The sequence below is a fragment of the Ictidomys tridecemlineatus genome, chromosome 8 (genome assembly GCF_052094955.1).
Source record: "Ictidomys tridecemlineatus isolate mIctTri1 chromosome 8, mIctTri1.hap1, whole genome shotgun sequence".
NCBI classification, from domain to species: Eukaryota; Metazoa; Chordata; class Mammalia; order Rodentia; family Sciuridae; genus Ictidomys; species Ictidomys tridecemlineatus.
The window spans coordinates 54,296,379-54,314,016 of record NC_135484.1 but is presented as its reverse complement, the minus strand read 5'-3'; the positions used below and the strand labels follow the sequence as shown (position 1 = coordinate 54,314,016).

The following is a 17,638-nucleotide window of genomic DNA, read 5'->3' as shown; positions in this document are numbered from 1 at the left end:
CCTTGCATTTGCTCAAATGGACAGAATGCTTTGTAATACTGGAAAACACTGAAAAAAATAGTTAATAGTTTTCTTCATTTTGCTTTGTCTTGCCAAAATTATAAAGTATTCTAAAGCAATTTCTAATATTTCCTGTGACAATCTTCAATAACCATCTTTAATTTTCTCTTTGAGTACTGCTTAAACCATTTGCTAGATTTAGTTCCCTAAAAAATAATTAATTTCAGTAGGCCAAGTTTATTTGTTATTATTATCAATTATCTTCTAAATTTATCACATATTTTAAAAAATAGATTTATTAATAATACTATAGAATTCAGTATAAAAATGCATATTTTCCCCTCAATGTTTTATTATATCCTACACATTCTGAGAGGATGGGAGAACATTAAATAACATTTGGAGTCTGGTGCTGTGTGGCACATGCCTGTAATCCCAGCAACTCAGAAGGCTGAGATAGGAGAACTACAAGTTCAAGGCTGGTCTCAACAACCTAGTGAGGCTCTAGGCAACTTAGTAAGACCCTATCTCAAAGTAAAAAAAAAAAAAAAGGACAGGAAATGTGACTTGGTGGTACAGCCAGTCTGGGTTCAATACCCAGTACTAAAAAAAAAAAGAAAAAGAAAGTCTGGGAATATAGTTCTGTGGTACAGTGACCCTTAGTTCAATTCTCAGTACTAGAATTAAAATAATAAAATAAAATAATATTTGGAAACTAGTTATCAGTTTTGTTTACAAGAGATATCCTAATATCATTTGTTTCTACCTTCAGTTGTCACAGATAATTAGGCTACGTTAAATAAAGAAAACAAGAAAGCTTTTATTATATCATTAGAGATATTCTACATCAAGCTCTTATTTCCTTTGGAATATTAAACCTTAATGACTTAGAACTGTATTAATTCAAATATTGCTGGAATTTTCATCAACACAAGAATACTTATATATGAAGGATTGATTAAATTTACAAATCTCTATATGTTTGGATTTATTGGTCCACTTTTTTAACCATTCATTCAGTGGATGTTAATTAAGTACCTAGTGTGTAACAGACATTTTTTCTACCCAGTTTCCATTCTTTGAGAAAACTATCAGTACCTTCTCCTTCTTACAATTTCCTATGGTGATCCATCCTTTGAAGTGTTTTTGCTCCTAGTGGGGCACCTGGACTGAGGAATGCTTTGAGTTACAAAGGCAAACAGGTACACAAGTTTGGAGAATAGGATTTCATGTTATGCTGAAAAGCTGATTATTATTGTAGCAGTTAGGTAAATAAATGAAAGTTGATACAGAGCTTTAAATAACTCAGATTTTTAGTCTAAAGTTTCATTTCAGAAGTAAATAGATGCTACACTTCATGTTTTCAGATTTGACAATAGAATAGCTAAGACATATTGTGGTTAGTAGGCATTCTTTGGCGTTTTACATATATTTCAACTCATTTAACTCAAAACAATCCTTCAGGTAAATGCTATCTTCATTTTAAAATGGGAAACTGTGAGATAGAAAGATTAAGTAGCTAACCCTAGTCAATAGAGCCAGTAAGAGGTCTGAATAAAGGTAATAACTCAAGCATGTTTGGCTCCAAAGGTCTGTTCTTTTTATTACATTATAATGTTGCCTGATGTTTGAGTTTTCTTCCTCATGGTTAGTGTTCCAGCGATTGTATCTGTCCCAAGAAAGAGACAAAGGATCATAAACTCTTCTTATCATCCTTTCCAATTTTTCCTGCAGTATTTTCCTTTTAATTTTTTTTGTATGCCTGCTCATCCCACCCAAACTATTAGAACACCCCTTCTCTCCAGGAAATATGAATTGGCTTCCCACCTCAGTTTGTTACCAAAATAAAGTGCTCCATAACCTCTCAATATCCTTTCTCCTTGGTTACTGTTCTCCTCATGTATGTTAATTCTATCCCCATTCCAATTTCTTTTATTCTATTTACCCACTTGTGGTTCCCCAATGAACCATTATACATCTCTCCCTAACACTTCACTTAAAAATATTCCTCTTCAGAGTTCACACACATACACACACACACACACACACACACACACACACACACAAAATCTTCTTTCAAAGGACTACTAAAATTTCACCTTCTGAACAAAAGTTTGTAAATTTTGTCATGCTGAATGAGCAATATCTTCTACCACTTGAGTTACCACAATAATATCGGCTTTTAATCTCCAAAATACCATCCAGTATGTTTTAGATATAGTTACTAGTAATATATGTGGAAGCACCTATATTGTGTTCAGTTTCTAGGTATAAACACAGGATATTTAAAGTCCCTTTTGGTCTATGTTAAGAGCACATTCTGTTTCAGATGCAAGGTTTTGGCAAAGTATGTTTGTGGACATGTTAATCTTGCTTTGAAATTAAAACTACTAGCACATCTCATATAAGTAGGTACTTAAAATATATTTTCATTTTATTATAGGCTTTGCACATCAAACACTAAAGAGAAAGCAACAGGTTTGAATCAACAAAAACAAATGAGTAAAATTATCTTTAAGTGAAAACAAAATAACATTTTATGTAAAAGGGAAAATGAAAACAGATGAAGATGAATTAGCAAATAATAAAGTAATTTTCACAGATCTAAAACACTGAAAAAGATGGGCGTGATAGAGCACACCTATAATCCCAGCTATTCAGAATGCTGAGGCAGGAGGATCAGAAGTTTGAGGCCAGCTCAGTTGTAGAGGGTTTACAAAGCATGTGTAAGACTCTGGCTTTGATTCCCAGTACAGCAAAACAATAACAACCACAACAACAGAATAAAGCAACAACAACAACAACAAAAAAAAAAAGTCATGAGAAAATATTGGAATTACCACAATAATTTTTTTTTAGTGTCAAAATATGGTGTCACCTATTGAAAAAATGAAAGAATTCAGAGTTCAGTTTTTTTTTTGGGTAGAATTAAATCCGATGACCACTCATGTGCACCTCTCTCTCTCTCTCTCTCTCTCTCTCTCTCTCTCTCTCCACCCCCACACACACCTTGCAATGTTTTCTTGTACCTATGAAGATCACTAATGTTAGCCAACATTAATAGCTGTTGACCATTGATATAGTTAATATCTCATTATACCTGAATTGACTTTTTTTATGATCCCATCACCAAAACCTAGTAAATAAGTGAAAAAAGACAAAACAAAAAGCCATAAAATAGATGCCACTGAATTAATATACCAGAGCATATGTACTGTGCTCAGAACATGTGGCTTGCCTCTTAAAACAATTTATTTTTATTTGGTATAAAACTATGATAAGTTTCTTTAGCTGGTTTCTAAGTCCATGGTAATTTAGAAGGGAGTAGTGACTACTGTCAAACTGATAAAAGGAAAAAAGGGGATGGACATACCTAAGATTTTCATTTCATGGGGAAAATTTTTACCCAGAACAGTCCATTCCCTAAGACTTCTGAAGTTTTGTGTGACTATATGATTGCATATCCCTTGGCTTGGATCAGAATGATTAGATCACAAAGTAGGTATAGATTTAACTTTTTAAGCAAGTTAAACTGTTTTCCAAAGTGGTTATACCATTTTACGTTCTTTTTTTATTTTATTTTTCTTCATACTGGATGTTGAGCGTGGAGCCTCCACATGCTAGGCAAGTGTTCTACCACCGAGTACATCCCCAATCCATTGTATTTTTTTTTTTTTATTTTGAAGCAGAGTCTTGCTAAGTTTCAGAGGTTGGCTTCAAACTTGTGATCTTCCTGCCTCAGCCTCCTAGTAGCTGAGACTACAGGTATGTGCCACCACACCTGGCTCCATTTTACATTTTTAACAGCAATATATGTGAGAGTTCCAGTTGTGCCAAAATTTCATCAACACATGGTGTTGTAGTTGTAAAAGATTTAGACAATCTTATTGGTACGGTACAGTGGTTTTTCAACTAGAAGTGATTTTGCTTCCCACCCTCCTTCCCAGGACATTTGACAATGTCTGCACACATTTTTGGTTTTTACAACTGGTGGTGGGGAGGTGCTAGATAGAGCAAGCAGAGATCAGAAATGCTGTTAAACATCTTAACAAAGCATATGATAGTCTCCACAACAAAAAAATTATATGGCCCAAAATGCTAAGTACTGACATTGAGAAATCCTGACACAGTAATATCTCGTGGTTTGAATTTGCATTTCCTTGACAATAAGCATCTTTTAATAAATATATTTATAAGTCATTTATGATGTCAGTTTTAATCTTTTTTTAAAAATATTTTTATTTTTAGTTGTAGTTGGACACAATACCTTTATTTTATTTTTATTTATTTTTATGTAGTGCTAAGGATCAAACCCAGGGTCTTGCACATGCGAGGCAAGCGTTCTACCACTGGGCCACAACCCCAGCCCCGTTAGTTCTAATCTTTTGCCATATTTTAAAAATTGGATTGGCTTCTTCTTGTAATTGAGTTGTAAGTATTCTTTATGTATTCTAAATACAAATATTTTGCTTCATTATGTGTTGCAAGTCTTTTCTTCCAATCTATGGTTTTTCATTTTCCTAATGACATCTTTTGAAGATTATAAGTTTTTTTTTTTAATACCAGAGACTGAACCCAGGGGTTCAGTGGTTCATAACCACTAAACCATATCCACAGCCCTTTTTATCTTTATTCTTAATTTTTTTTTCGGAGTTGTAGATGGATAGCATGCCTTTATTTTATTTGTTTATTTTTATGTGGTGCTAAGAATCAAACCCAATGCCTTACACATGCTAGGCAAGTACTTTGCCACTGGGCTACAGCCCCAGCCCTCCCTTTTTATTTTTTATTTTGAGACTGTGTCTAAGTTGCTTAGGGCCTTGCTAAGTTATTGAGGTTGGCCTTGAACTTGTGATTCTCCTGCCTCAGCTTCCTGAGTCGCTGGGATTACAGGTGTGTGCCATCATACTTGGCAAGTTTTTCATTTTGATATGATCCAGTTTATTATTTTTTTATTTAATGTCTCATGCTTGTTATATTCTGTTTGGGAAATCTTTTCCTCCAAGATTTTTCCTGTTTTCTTCCATAAGTTTAATAGTTTGAGCTTTTAATTAGTCAAATAAATTTTATTCCATTTAAAAACTAAACTACTAAAGTGTTTCTCTCCAGAGAATAGAATTATGGATAGATGATATTCAATTTTTAAGTATATTTATTATATCAATCTTCCTACCTTAGTTATCAAGAATTCTGTAACAGATAACTTTTTGGTTTAGGGAAATGTACTACTCAACTTTTTTACTTCAATCACAAAACACCTAAGACAGCTACATATGAAGTAAAGGGGTTTATTTAGTTTAAAGATTTGGAGACTAAAAATCCAAATGGCATAGCTCTGGTGGGGCTTCCCCTTGGCTGCATCTCCTCATGGCAGAAAGCAATGGCAGCAGCACAGGCAGAAGCAAGCAGATTATAACTCAAACCAGGAAGCAGAGAGAGCTAGGTAGGGCCAGGCTTGTTCCATTTATAACAACCCTCTCAGGAGAACCATTATATCTTTACACTATCTAAGGTCTTCCTACTAAGCCCCACCTCCTAAAAGTTCCACAACACCTCCCAATACTGCCATCCTAGGGATCAACCCTCCAATCACACGAACCCTTGGGGGACACCCAAACCATATGCCAACTATAGCAGAGAAGGATGGGAAGGAGAACTATATCTTGAACAGGACAATTTTGTTTTGTTTTGTTTGTAGGGACCAAATCTGATCTTAAAATCTTCTGAAATTGTTGCATGTATGCAGGTTAAATTAAGTCATCTCTAATGATTCTTCTATTAATTCCATGCAGCAAAAGTGGTCTATCTTCCAGATATTAGAGCAGGCATGTCGCTTCTCGGCCTTTTGGCTAAGATCAAGTGTAGAGAAGGCAAAAACAGGGGTAAGAACATGTTAAAGAATACTGTCTACCATGCTCAGGGTCGTTAAAAAAAAAAAGTATCTCTTAAGAGGAATACTAACTAGTACCACATGGAAAATTGGACAGTATATACCATAAAGGCAAAGAGAATCCACTCCAATCTTAGTACCTGGATCACAAGAAAGACTAAGCCATGGTAGCAGTGTGTTAGATGGAAATAGCTTTTAAAAGCCCTGTAATATGTGGTTACTTCTATCAGAAAACAACTACCCTCAAAACTCTCCAGTAAATCTGCATTCGAAGAAATGGGAAAAAAATGGTACTCGAATTGCACAATGATGTATGTAGTGACTGACATAGAAGATGTCTTTGAACTAAGTTTGAAGAGTACCTTTAAAATGTACATTTAGAGTACATTTAAAATATACTAAATCTAAATGTAGATTTAGAGTCTAAATGGTTCACCTAATAGTCTAAAATTCTTAGTTTAATGCCTACTCTGAATCAGAGATTTAGTGTATGAAGATGATTTTAGGATACTTCCCTCTCTGCTTAAGGAAATTATTTACTATGAAAGATTTGCAATAATCTAAGCAGTAAATGGGGGACTAAAGGAGGAATAATGACCCTAAATTTTACAAGGAATTTCAAAGACCTCCAATTTCTAAGTATTATGGAGCTTCATGTCCTAGACAAACTTTTCTTAGCCACTAATGACTAAGAGACTCCACGAAGAACAATGGAAACCATGATTTAGAATATAATAATTGAACCCAAAAGTTGGGTCTCCACACTAAATGCAATTGACTCCTGCCAATTGTACTATTCAGAATGATTCTTATGAGAAGCAAGGATGATTTACTTATCAAATCTTTTTCTTAAAAGTGAATTATTGCTTAAAATGCTGTGAATGCTGAATTTCAAAATGCTGCCATATCCTCTTCCCCATGATTCACTACTTTCCCCCACTAACAAGAAGATTTATCTACTCTTTCTGTTTTTCTTAGTGAGGAAGGAGATGTGTAAGTTATTTTCTTATATAACTTTTTATCCAATTAAAGTTTATTTTGGTGAGTTTCAACCTCTCAGTAAGATTTTTAGATATAGTCATACTCTCAAATAATATAATTTGGTTTAGGGAAATGTACTAGTCAACTTTTTACTTCAATAACAAAACACCTAAGACAGCTACATATGAAGTAAAGGGGTTTATTTAGTTTAATGGTTTGGAGACTAAAAGTCCAAATGGCATAGCATATAGGTTCTAAAGATATTAAGGTAACCACCCTCAAAATGATGGGTATTCCCCTCCAGCTATAAGTAGCAGGTAAAAATAACATGGTCTTCTACCTTGGCCTAAGCTTTTCCAGACACTTGAGTCTTAGAGGCATGTTTCTTTTTTTTCTGATTCTCTATTCTCTAGTCCTACAATAACATAAGAAAGATATCTAGTGCTGAAACCTTCAGAATCTGAGCCAAGGTACCTAACAAGAAAATCACTGCTAGGACCTTCAACTTGATCTGATCTCAGGAGAGTTATGGCTATAAAGAATAAAAAGAATATGAGGCAAGGGTTTGCTAGAGTTGTGGCTCAGTGGTAGAGTACTTGCCTAGCAAGTGTGAGGTACTGGGTTCAATTCTTAGCACCACATATAAATAAATGAATAAAATAAAGGTCTATCAATATCTAAAAAAATATTTTAAAAAAGAACACAGGGGTGGGGGAGAATAAGAACACAATTTGAAGAAGCAAAAATATCAGAAAAAATCCTTAAGCCTGTAAATTCCCAAAAGGCATGATCAATGCTATATGTTCAGAGCATTTGTACTGGGTGTAGATTGATAGTAATACGTTCCTTCCCATGCATGCAGAGTATAGGAAGGAGGAAGGATAGAATTCACCAATGTATCAATAGATGATGCAGCTGAACTCTTTCATATCTTAAATATTCTAGTCTCAATTATCTAAAAATGATTTCATCAATAAATCTAAAAACATAATTGGAATAGTGAAACAGGAAGAATAAAACTAAGCAAGACCTGGCTAGAGAGAAATATGTGACAAAGAAAAAATAATGTCTTGGAAGGAATCATAGACTCTTAATGAATATGTTTTTAAGTAGGAACTGTGGAACAAAATGTAAAATACGGAGAGATTTATGATCTACAAATTAATTTGATAAAGTGGACTATATATATAATATCAACAAACTGTGAAATAAATCTCATCCTGGTATTACTGTGAAGAAAACTGTCATACAAAAGTATAAGTCAAATGCAGGTTCTGGCTTCAGGTCCAGTACTTCTTCCTTTCCACTACTCAACAGTTTAAAATGCAGCTTCAGAGCCACCTCTTAGGGAGTTTATAATCCAGTTCATTATGAAAGACTCAAATAATTAGAGAACAACAATATGCACACCACAAAGTGCAAATACCCAGGAGTAGAGTCAATAATAACTTAAAAGATGCATAGAGGGGAATGGCACAGAGGACAGAAAAAGCTAAATAAACTCAAGAGCCACTAAGGAGACTGCCTTGGCTCTGGCCGAAGATATGAGTTAGTAAATATGTAGTAGAAACAAGGGTCAATTTATGGAGCTTAGAAAACCAGTGAGACGGCTGGTATGGTGGTGTATGCTTATAATCCCAGCAGCTTGGGAGGCTGAGGTAGGACAATCACAATTTGGGGACAACCACGGCAATCAGTGAAGCCCTAAGCCATTTAGTGATACCCTACCTCAAAATAAAGGGGGAAGGGTGCTGGCGATATACCTCAGTGGTAAAGTGCCCCTGGTTTCAGTCCCTAGTATCAAAAAAAAAAAAAAAAAAAAAAAAGAAAACCAGTGATAGGCTGTATACTGTAGTGGGCAATAAAGGAGCCCTAAAAGATTTTTGAGCAGTGATATAAAGTGGTGGAAGCAGTGACTGTACATACTGAGCTCAGAGCAAAGGAAATCTATAAGCATCTAAGGAAAAAGTAGCAAGACTTACTATTTCCCTCTTCTCTAGACTCAACAGAATTTCATGGTCTACCCAAAAGAATCACTCCTGGACTTGAGTACATGCTACTTCCTGTGACTTTTAAGTTTCCCACTCTAATCCTGGCCCACTCCTCATCTTCAGCCTGAAGTGAGAAGGCACTACCTTGGAGAACCCTTCCCTCCCCTCTCCATCTGGGTTAGATATCCCCCTTTGTAAATTTTCCCAGCTAAAAGGGACCAAAGATGTGGGAGATGGAGAAGGAAGGGAAGTGCAGGGGAGTGATACTGACCAAATTATATTGTTATATTGTATACTGTATGCATGTATGAATATGCAACAAAAAAATCCCATCAGTATGTACAAGTATAATGCACCAATTAAAAAATGTGGGGGAAAAAAGGAAAAAAAAATTGCCCTGCCGTAGTACTTATCTCTAGGGACTGTAACTCCCAGTGGGCTGGTCAGTATCCCATATTAGACTGAAAGCTCCAAGGTAAGAAATGGTTCATCTTTTCCATCACTGAATCCCTTGGTACAAATTGGGTGAATCAGATGAAGTAAGAAAAGATACATGATCAGGGAAACAGATTTAGAGGTTAACTTTCCCTAGGATTATAGGAACAGGTAAAAAGGCAAATGCATATACAGACATGCTAAAATAAAATGGAATATAGATGATAAGACAACCTCAATCTCAATGAAGGAGACATTCCAAAACTTCTTTTGTCTATCCAAAGCCCTTAATGAAGGGAAAGGTTGGATTAGAATCATGATTGAGGTAGGAAGAAGATACTCATTTTATGAACCATTATTTGAGGACATAAGTTATAATTTTTTTTCACAAATAGGACTTTTTATTGGTCACTATTAAAAATATGGATTTTAAACAGATTCTTGAACTGGTGGTTCATATCCATCAGCTCGTTCAACTTTAGCACCCGTCTCATCTCCTTTAGCTTTTCCAGAGCTACTACCTTCACCATGAAGCTCCATGAGTTTTCCCAATTCAAACTTGGGCTTCTTCAGCATTTTTACTTTTCTAACAAAGACATCATGAAGAGGATAAATTGATTGATAAGCCTTCTCTATATCTTTCCCAGTGCTGTCTGGAATCAGTTTATTGACAACTTCTTTCAAGTCATTTGTCTGCACTTCCTGGGTCATAATTTCCATCATCTTCTTCCGGATTTGGCGGACCTGCTGGTGCTGAGCGTAGGAAGTCTTCCGTATCTGATTGTTGCGTTTTTTAGTAAAACCAACACAGAATAGACGCAGCAAATAACCATCGGTAGTCTTGACATCAACATGAGCCTCGATCATCGTCTGCCATTTTTTGACCATGGAACACATTTTGTCACGGGTAAGATCCATGCCATGGAAGTTGGTCAGGCATTTTTTTCTTTGAACATCCTCAGTAATTAGTTTGAACTTCCTAAATGCAACTTCATCATTCTGCAGATCAGCAAGACTCACTTCAAACACCCGACCCTTGAGGCCATCAGAAGCAATTTTGGTTCCCTGGGTCCTGGTGACTAATGTTTTTCCAATATTTCTTATATTGAACATTGCTGGTGCTTTCACATCATACCAATCTTTCTTAGAAAATGGATCAACCACTTTCTTCTTGGCTCCCTTCTTACCGCCTTTTGTAAGGCGCTTGTTCTTGCCTACCGCCATGGTGCTGCTCAGAGAGCCAAAAGGACCAAGTTACAATTTTTTAAAAACCATATTTTGGCTAAGAAGCAGCCAAGAATTCAACTGTCATTTAACCACCCTCTATAGAGAGCACAGCACTTTGCAAGAACCTACACAGGTATTTCAGAATATACAAATACAAATCACAATTTCAGCTCTAAGGAGACTTATAACCCAATAAAGAATCATGTAAGGTAGAATTATGCTACAGGTACAATCAGTATTATGGATTCATAAGAATGCAAAGAGTAAAGGGATTATTTAAAATGTTTCAATCAAAAAACAAGGTGATTGATTGAGCTGTGATTTTAGAAGACTGAGGAAAACATTTTAGTTAATGAAAGAAATATTATTTTCCCAAAAGCCCTATTTTTCTCTCCACTTTATACCTAAGCCAAATATAAGGCAAAGATGGCATTGCCAAAGGTGGTTTTGGTGGAATGCTTATGAATGGGATAATAAGGTTATTTTTATTTGTAACTGTTCACTTGTGAACAGATGTGTCCATCTGCTTTTATTCCATAATGTCTCTATGCAGTTATCTTCAGAGTTTAAGACAGTACAATTAATCTGATTTTAAAATGAGAAAATCTGGATTCCAACCCCAGCATATTATTTTATCTCTTCATGCCTTAGACTTTTCATTTGCAAAATGGCATTGGTAGTACTTCATAGGGTGGCTCTAAGAACAAAATCTGATAATATGAAAACTGCTAAAAACAATGAAATTACTATGTGATAGTGCCCAAATCTTGGCATCTTCAAACTATCAGGTTACCATCTGGACAGAAAATAAATTTGTAATAAATTAAGTAAAAGCATTAACTTAATATTGCCTCTCATAATTGATTCTAACTACATTTCTGTACAGAAAAAGATGACAATCAGATGGACTACATACTATTAATCATTTATAAAGAATGATGACTAAAAATATTAGCATTAGAGTCCAACAATTCAGGTTCCAAGGATAGATTAAAACTCTCTTAGCCTTAATGTCCTCACCTGAACAAGGAGAATTATAATATGGCGAGTTCATAGAGAGCCACAGGATTACATGAAATCATACACAGTGACTCGATAATACCAAGTGGTCAGTGAATACTAGCTGTGGGAGCTATAGCAGATTGGACCAGCAGCCCTGTCTTATTTGGAATATAAATTATAAAGCTCTTTAGCACAGGATTTGGGAAATACTCATAATTTTACTCTTCCTTTTAGTGTTTTGGGCTTTAACAATATGAATATAAGATACAGATTATTAGATATTGATATTCTTTTAAAAATTTGGCATTTGTAAAGGTATATTACTTCTCCTACTTAACAATATTTACTGTTTGTAATAAATAATGTTAAGCACAGCCTAGACTCGAATAATTTATACAACAGTAGATTTTTAAAACAATATTGAATATTTTCTCTTAACATTTTTTGACTTTTTTAAACATATTTCCCCCAAAATCTACTGGTTAACAAGTTAGAGATGGTTAGTTGTCCCTCGAATTCTCTCCTTTTTCTTTTGTTAATAAAACCCCAAATTTTTAGCTGTGCACACTGCAACTCAGAATAAAGACTGTATTATCCAGCTTTTTTTGAAGTTAATAGTAACCAAGTCACTAATCTTTGTCAATAAGATAAAAAAGGAAATAGAATATGTATAGCAAATGTCACTAAAATGAGAAAGCATATGCTTATTTTCCTAGTAAATTCTTCCTCTGTCTTAAATGAGGATGCAATGGCAAGAGTTATCTTGGCATCTATCTTAAAGATGGAAATCACATCATGAGGCTATCGGAATAGAAGATTTGAGTTTCTGATGATCATGGAGTTTTTTTTTTCCCTAAAGTTTTTAGTTGTCCATGGACTTTATTTTATTCATTTACATTGGTGCTGAGAATCGAACCCAGTGTCTCACACATCCTAGGCAAATGTTCTACCACTGAGCCACAACCCCAGTCGCTATCATGGAGCTTTTAAATCAGTTCTGGGCTGTCTTTTTACATAAGAGATAAATAAGCTTTCCTGTTTAGGAAATCTTACATTGGGGTTTCTATCCCTGGAGGCTAATCTAGTCCTAACTAATACAGACAAAATGAAATCCAAATTCCAAGTTCGTTTATTTTCTTAATAAGTTCCCCCCCCTCAACTGATACATACTCTTTTTTTTATGTTTCATTTCTTCTCATTTTCCCTGCATACTTCTGGATTCCTTTAAATACTCTTCCCGTTGATTCATTTCCATGGTGTTAAGGGAGTCAAAGGGGCAAGTGAATTCATTCAGCTGCCCTACCACTGCTATAGCTCATATCATATTCCTAACCTATCTTCTACCTTCACCTACTCTGGGATCCATTTTGTTCTTTATCCTAGTTTAATTCCAAAAACAAACTACTCTCAAAACAGCACTCATTTGTTCACCACTCAAAAAATTTCTGGTGAGTGCTGTGTGTTAGGCATTGTTAGATGAATAAAATAGACCCTGACTTCAGAAAGCTCAATCAGGTATTCTTTGAAAATGTAGACTGGATTTTGTTCTGTTAATTTGTTCCCTATACCTCTGTGGTTTTGAGTTTTCCCATAGAAACAAAGTGAAGAATGAGTTTAAAGGATTAGAAGAAAGCTGACATATGGAGAGGTAGGAAGAGTCTCAGTACAGAAAATAAGGTGTAAAGGAGAACCTTCAGGGGAAAAGACAAAAATGTGACTAAAGGAAAAAAGGAGAAAGGAAAGGAGCACATATTGACTTAATTGTACTTTATATTGGTTTCTTTGTCCTTACAACCTCTTTCACATTAGTGATGAATAAGGACAAACACTGTTAAGCTTCTAAAACTCCTACACCTTAATAATTGCCCTCCTTATATTTTCCCTTTACATTTTGCTAAAATAAAAAAAAAATCTTCAAAAACCCTGAAAAAACTCCCCCCTCATTCTTTCCCAGTTCTAGCCCCCATTCAGAATTTCTAGCCATTCCTACCTCTCACTGGAAACTTCTACCAGTATAGCCTGAGAGAAGAGGATATTCAGCTAATAGGGAGGGAGGGAGTTTTGTTGAAATTCCTAGTTAAAACTTAGCTTTATTTTTTTTCATAGAAACACAACTAAAATATAATCAAAACATCATTTTTATTACCATTTCTACAGGTCTATAACCCCATGCAATTAAAACCAACTTTTATGGGTTGGCTTTTGGATTGCCTAAGTTAGTAAGAAGTCCAGAGTTTCAAATGATTAACATGAATTTTATTTAACTTTGGACTGTAATCCTTTTGTGAGACAAAAAGTGTAACCATCAGCCTCAGCCTAATATAAAGTGAACACAGCTATTGTCAGATACTGGGCTCCAGAAGAATGAAAGAGAAAAACATCAGTTACTGATGTTGGGATATGGTGCTTTTAGGTTTTATTTTTATCTTAGGTTTGAAAGAAAGTGATTTTATTCAATGTTATTAAACTAGTTTGGCTGAAACATGTAGTTCTTGATACTCTATGACATTATGAGCTTTTTTTCTTAAATTGTGGTTTTAACACTTGACAAGTAGTTTCTTTTCCTACTAAGTTTCAGATAATTTTGCTGAAGCTTGAGCTAAATACCTGAAGGAAGTGCTAGCACAATTGTATTTTTCTTATTTCCAGTTGAGCTATTATTCTCAGGGTTTTGATTTTTTCGTTTTTATTAGTAAAGTATGATATGTTCACTTAGAGTTCTCTAACCTGATAAAAATGCTCTTGAAATGATCATAGTAAAAAAGTAAAGTAATCATAAATCTGAAGAAAAGAGGCACATTACCCCATTATTACTAATAAAAAGGTTTATAGATGCTTAAAACTTTCTTTGGTTTTGATTCAGTACCTGAATCAAGAAACTTACTGATTTTTTTCCCTTGTCTTTTTTCTACAGGATCTCCTGTACATAGCATACAGCCAAAATATAACTCTTATTATATTCTTGATACAAAATAAAAAGGCACAAAATATTCTAAGTAGTGAAGACAATCTTTCCTCCCCAATGGGCCATAAGTCCAGAAAAACAAATTACCTCATTTATGAGCCATGCTATGTAACTCTATGATGCAACATCACACTACTGTCTTCTATTTAAAAACATTTACTTTTTCAGTCAAAATCATAGCTCAAATGTCATCCAGCAAGATTCTAAATATCTTTTATATTTCTCTTATCCTTTTAAATTTGAGTCAAGGCATCCATTTCATTTAGTCAACATTTTAAGTCCTAGAAACCATAAATTCCTGCTAATTAGTATCTTTGTAGCAACAGTTAGGACAACCTTAATTCATAGGGATGACTTTGAAGTACTCCATAAAAGTAAAGTCCCCTCAGATTAAACAGTGAAATTATATTCAGCATCTAGTCTATATCCAATTTAATAATCAGAATTTTAGAGCTTAAATAATCATAAAATAATTGGGTGGCGCTAGAATAGGAATTTGGAGTATCTAAATACTGATACTCTCATTCCATTGATGTAGATGAAAGTGAAAACCAAAGATAAAATAGTTTTAATATAATATACTTACCATATATTTTTTTTAAAAATTTATAGTTGTAGATGGACATATACCTTTATTCTATTTGTTTATTTTTATATGGTGCTGAAGATCGAACCCAGTGCCTCTCATATGCTAGGCAAGTGCTCTGCCACTGAGCTACAGCCCCAGCCCCTCATATGTTTTTTTTTTAGAAACTTAAACAACTATGTAAAATTAGGACTAGCCTTAAATTTTACTAGAGTAAATAGCTGTGTGCTTGTGCTTGGTACTATTTCAGAAGTACTATTATAAAAACAAACAAAAAATAAACAGAAACCCATAAAAACCTCTCACCCAAATTCTTCCTTAGGAGTAAAAATGGTGAAATGACATCCAATCCTCTTTCCTTACCTTTCCACATTCATTTGAGATTCAGTAATGCCTACAATTCTACAAGCAGATTTATTCCATTTTCTTCTGTTAAAGAATAAATATTGCAAAAAATAGACAACCATGGCCAAGGTTTGGATGTGGTTTGTCTCCCAAGGATTTATGCTGAAAACTTGGTCCCCAAAGTGGCAGTGTTAAGAGGTAGTGGACTGTGAAAGATGATGTATTTAAGAACTGTGTAATGTTTTGAACGACCAACAATAAAAAAAAATAATAATAATAATAAAATTATAGAAATTATAAAAAAAAAACAAAAAAAAGAGGTAGTGGAGCCTTTAAGAGGTGGGTTCTAGTGGGAGGTACTTAGGTAATTAGCTCATGGGTGATCCATCCTCATGAATGGATTCATACTATCTGGCAGAATGGGCCAGGTCTCCAGTGACTGGATCAATTCTTGAAAGAAAAGCTTGTTGAAAATGACTCCAGGAAAAAAGAAAAAAAGAAAAAAAAAGACTCCAGGGCCTGGAGTTGTGGCTCAGGGGTACAGTGCTCACCTAGCACATGTGAGGCTCTGGGTTAGATCCTCAGAACCATATAAAAATAAATAATTAAAATAAAGGTATTGGGCTGGGGTTATGGCTCAATGGTAGAACACTCACCTAGCATGTGCAAGGCGCTGGGTTCGATCCTCAGCACCACATAAAAACAAATAAATAAAATAAAGGTATTGTGTCCAATTACAACTTAAAAAAATATATTTTTTTAAATGACTCTATTCCACACTTAGCCCATTTTGCAACGGCTGGTATCCTTTCAGCTCTCCTACAACCAGGGAGCCCTTGCCAAGACACTGCGTCATGCTTTTTGGACCTTCCAGGCACTAAACTCATGAGCTAATCATGAGCTCTTTGTAAGTTTTCTAGCCTCAGGTATTTTGTTAAAGCAACACAAAATGGATCAAGATACTCATTAAGCTATATAATGGATTCAAACCTTATGGAAGCATGTAAGATTAAAATCAAAATTAATCATCTTGAAAATCCCAGAAGATACCATAATACTGGAGAACCCCTTCTTAGTATGTCCAAAGCATACTTTTTTTTTTCTCCAGGTACTGGGGATTGAAACCAATACTACCACTAAGCTATACCTTCCAGCCTTTTAGCCCTTTTTATTTTGAAACTGGGTCTCTTCAAATTGCTAAGGCAGGCTTGGAATTTAAGATTCTCCTGCTTCAGCCTCTGAATAGCTGAGATTGCAGGAGTACACCACTGTGTCTGACCATGATAGCTTTATTAACCTTACTTACCATCCTATATGCTGAAAAGCGACAAATAACTGAAACTTTCATTTCCCTTCAACTTTGCAAATATAACCACTAGTGTCCAAGTGTCATCATTATATTTTACTACTTCTAGTTCAAGATGAGGTCCAATTTAAAGCAGCTGGAGGCAAGAACATCAAATCTGCAAATCACAGAGCTATCTTGTAACATTTCTTCTTGAGTACTGCCAGGAAGCACCAGCTATCTTTTTCTTGAGAAGTATGGCTAAAGCTTCTCAAGTGGAGGGGTCACTGGTATTAAAAACTCGAAGTCACAAAATTATAAAAAGATGATTTACATCTGTAGATTTTAAACTGGTATACACAAATAGAAAATGAGTTACTTGAAATGGGAACAAGTATTTTCATGAATTAACAGACTTAAGGTTTTTTTTTTTTTTTTTTTTGTACCAGAAACTGAATCTACGAGTACTCTTGACAATGAACTACCTCCCCAGCCCTTTTTAGTTTTACTTTGAGACAGGGTCCTGATAAGTTGCTGAGCTTCAAACTTGTGATCCTCCTGCCTCAGCCTCCTGAGTAACTAGGATTACAGGCATGTGCCACTGCACCAGGCACAAATGAAGTTTCTGTTAAAGAGTTATTTTGTGTGGCATATATCTACAATCCCAGTGATTTGGGAGTCTGAGGCAGGAGGATTGCAAGTTTGAGGCCAGACTCAGAAACTTAGTGAGACCCTGTTTCAAAATTTAAAATTTAAAATCTAGGAAAGGGCTGGGGTTGTGGCTCAGTGGCACAGTGCTTACCCAGCATACGTGATGCACTGGGTTCTATTCTCAACATCATATAAATAAGTAAAATAAAAGTATTGTGTCCATCTACAACTAAATAAATAAATAAATAAAAAAGGCTGGGATATGGCTTAGCGGTTAAGA

General features: G+C 34.9%; 1 protein-coding gene and 1 pseudogene across 3 annotated transcripts in view; both read right to left on the bottom strand.

The window, feature by feature from the left end:
- The window catches only part of Sesn1 (sestrin 1), a 104,666-nt gene that overhangs the window by 31,218 nt on the left and 55,810 nt on the right, over window positions 1-17,638 (bottom strand). The gene's annotated exons all lie outside the window — the stretch shown is intronic.
- On the bottom strand, window positions 9,676-10,536 carry LOC101959435 (small ribosomal subunit protein eS1 pseudogene; annotated as a pseudogene).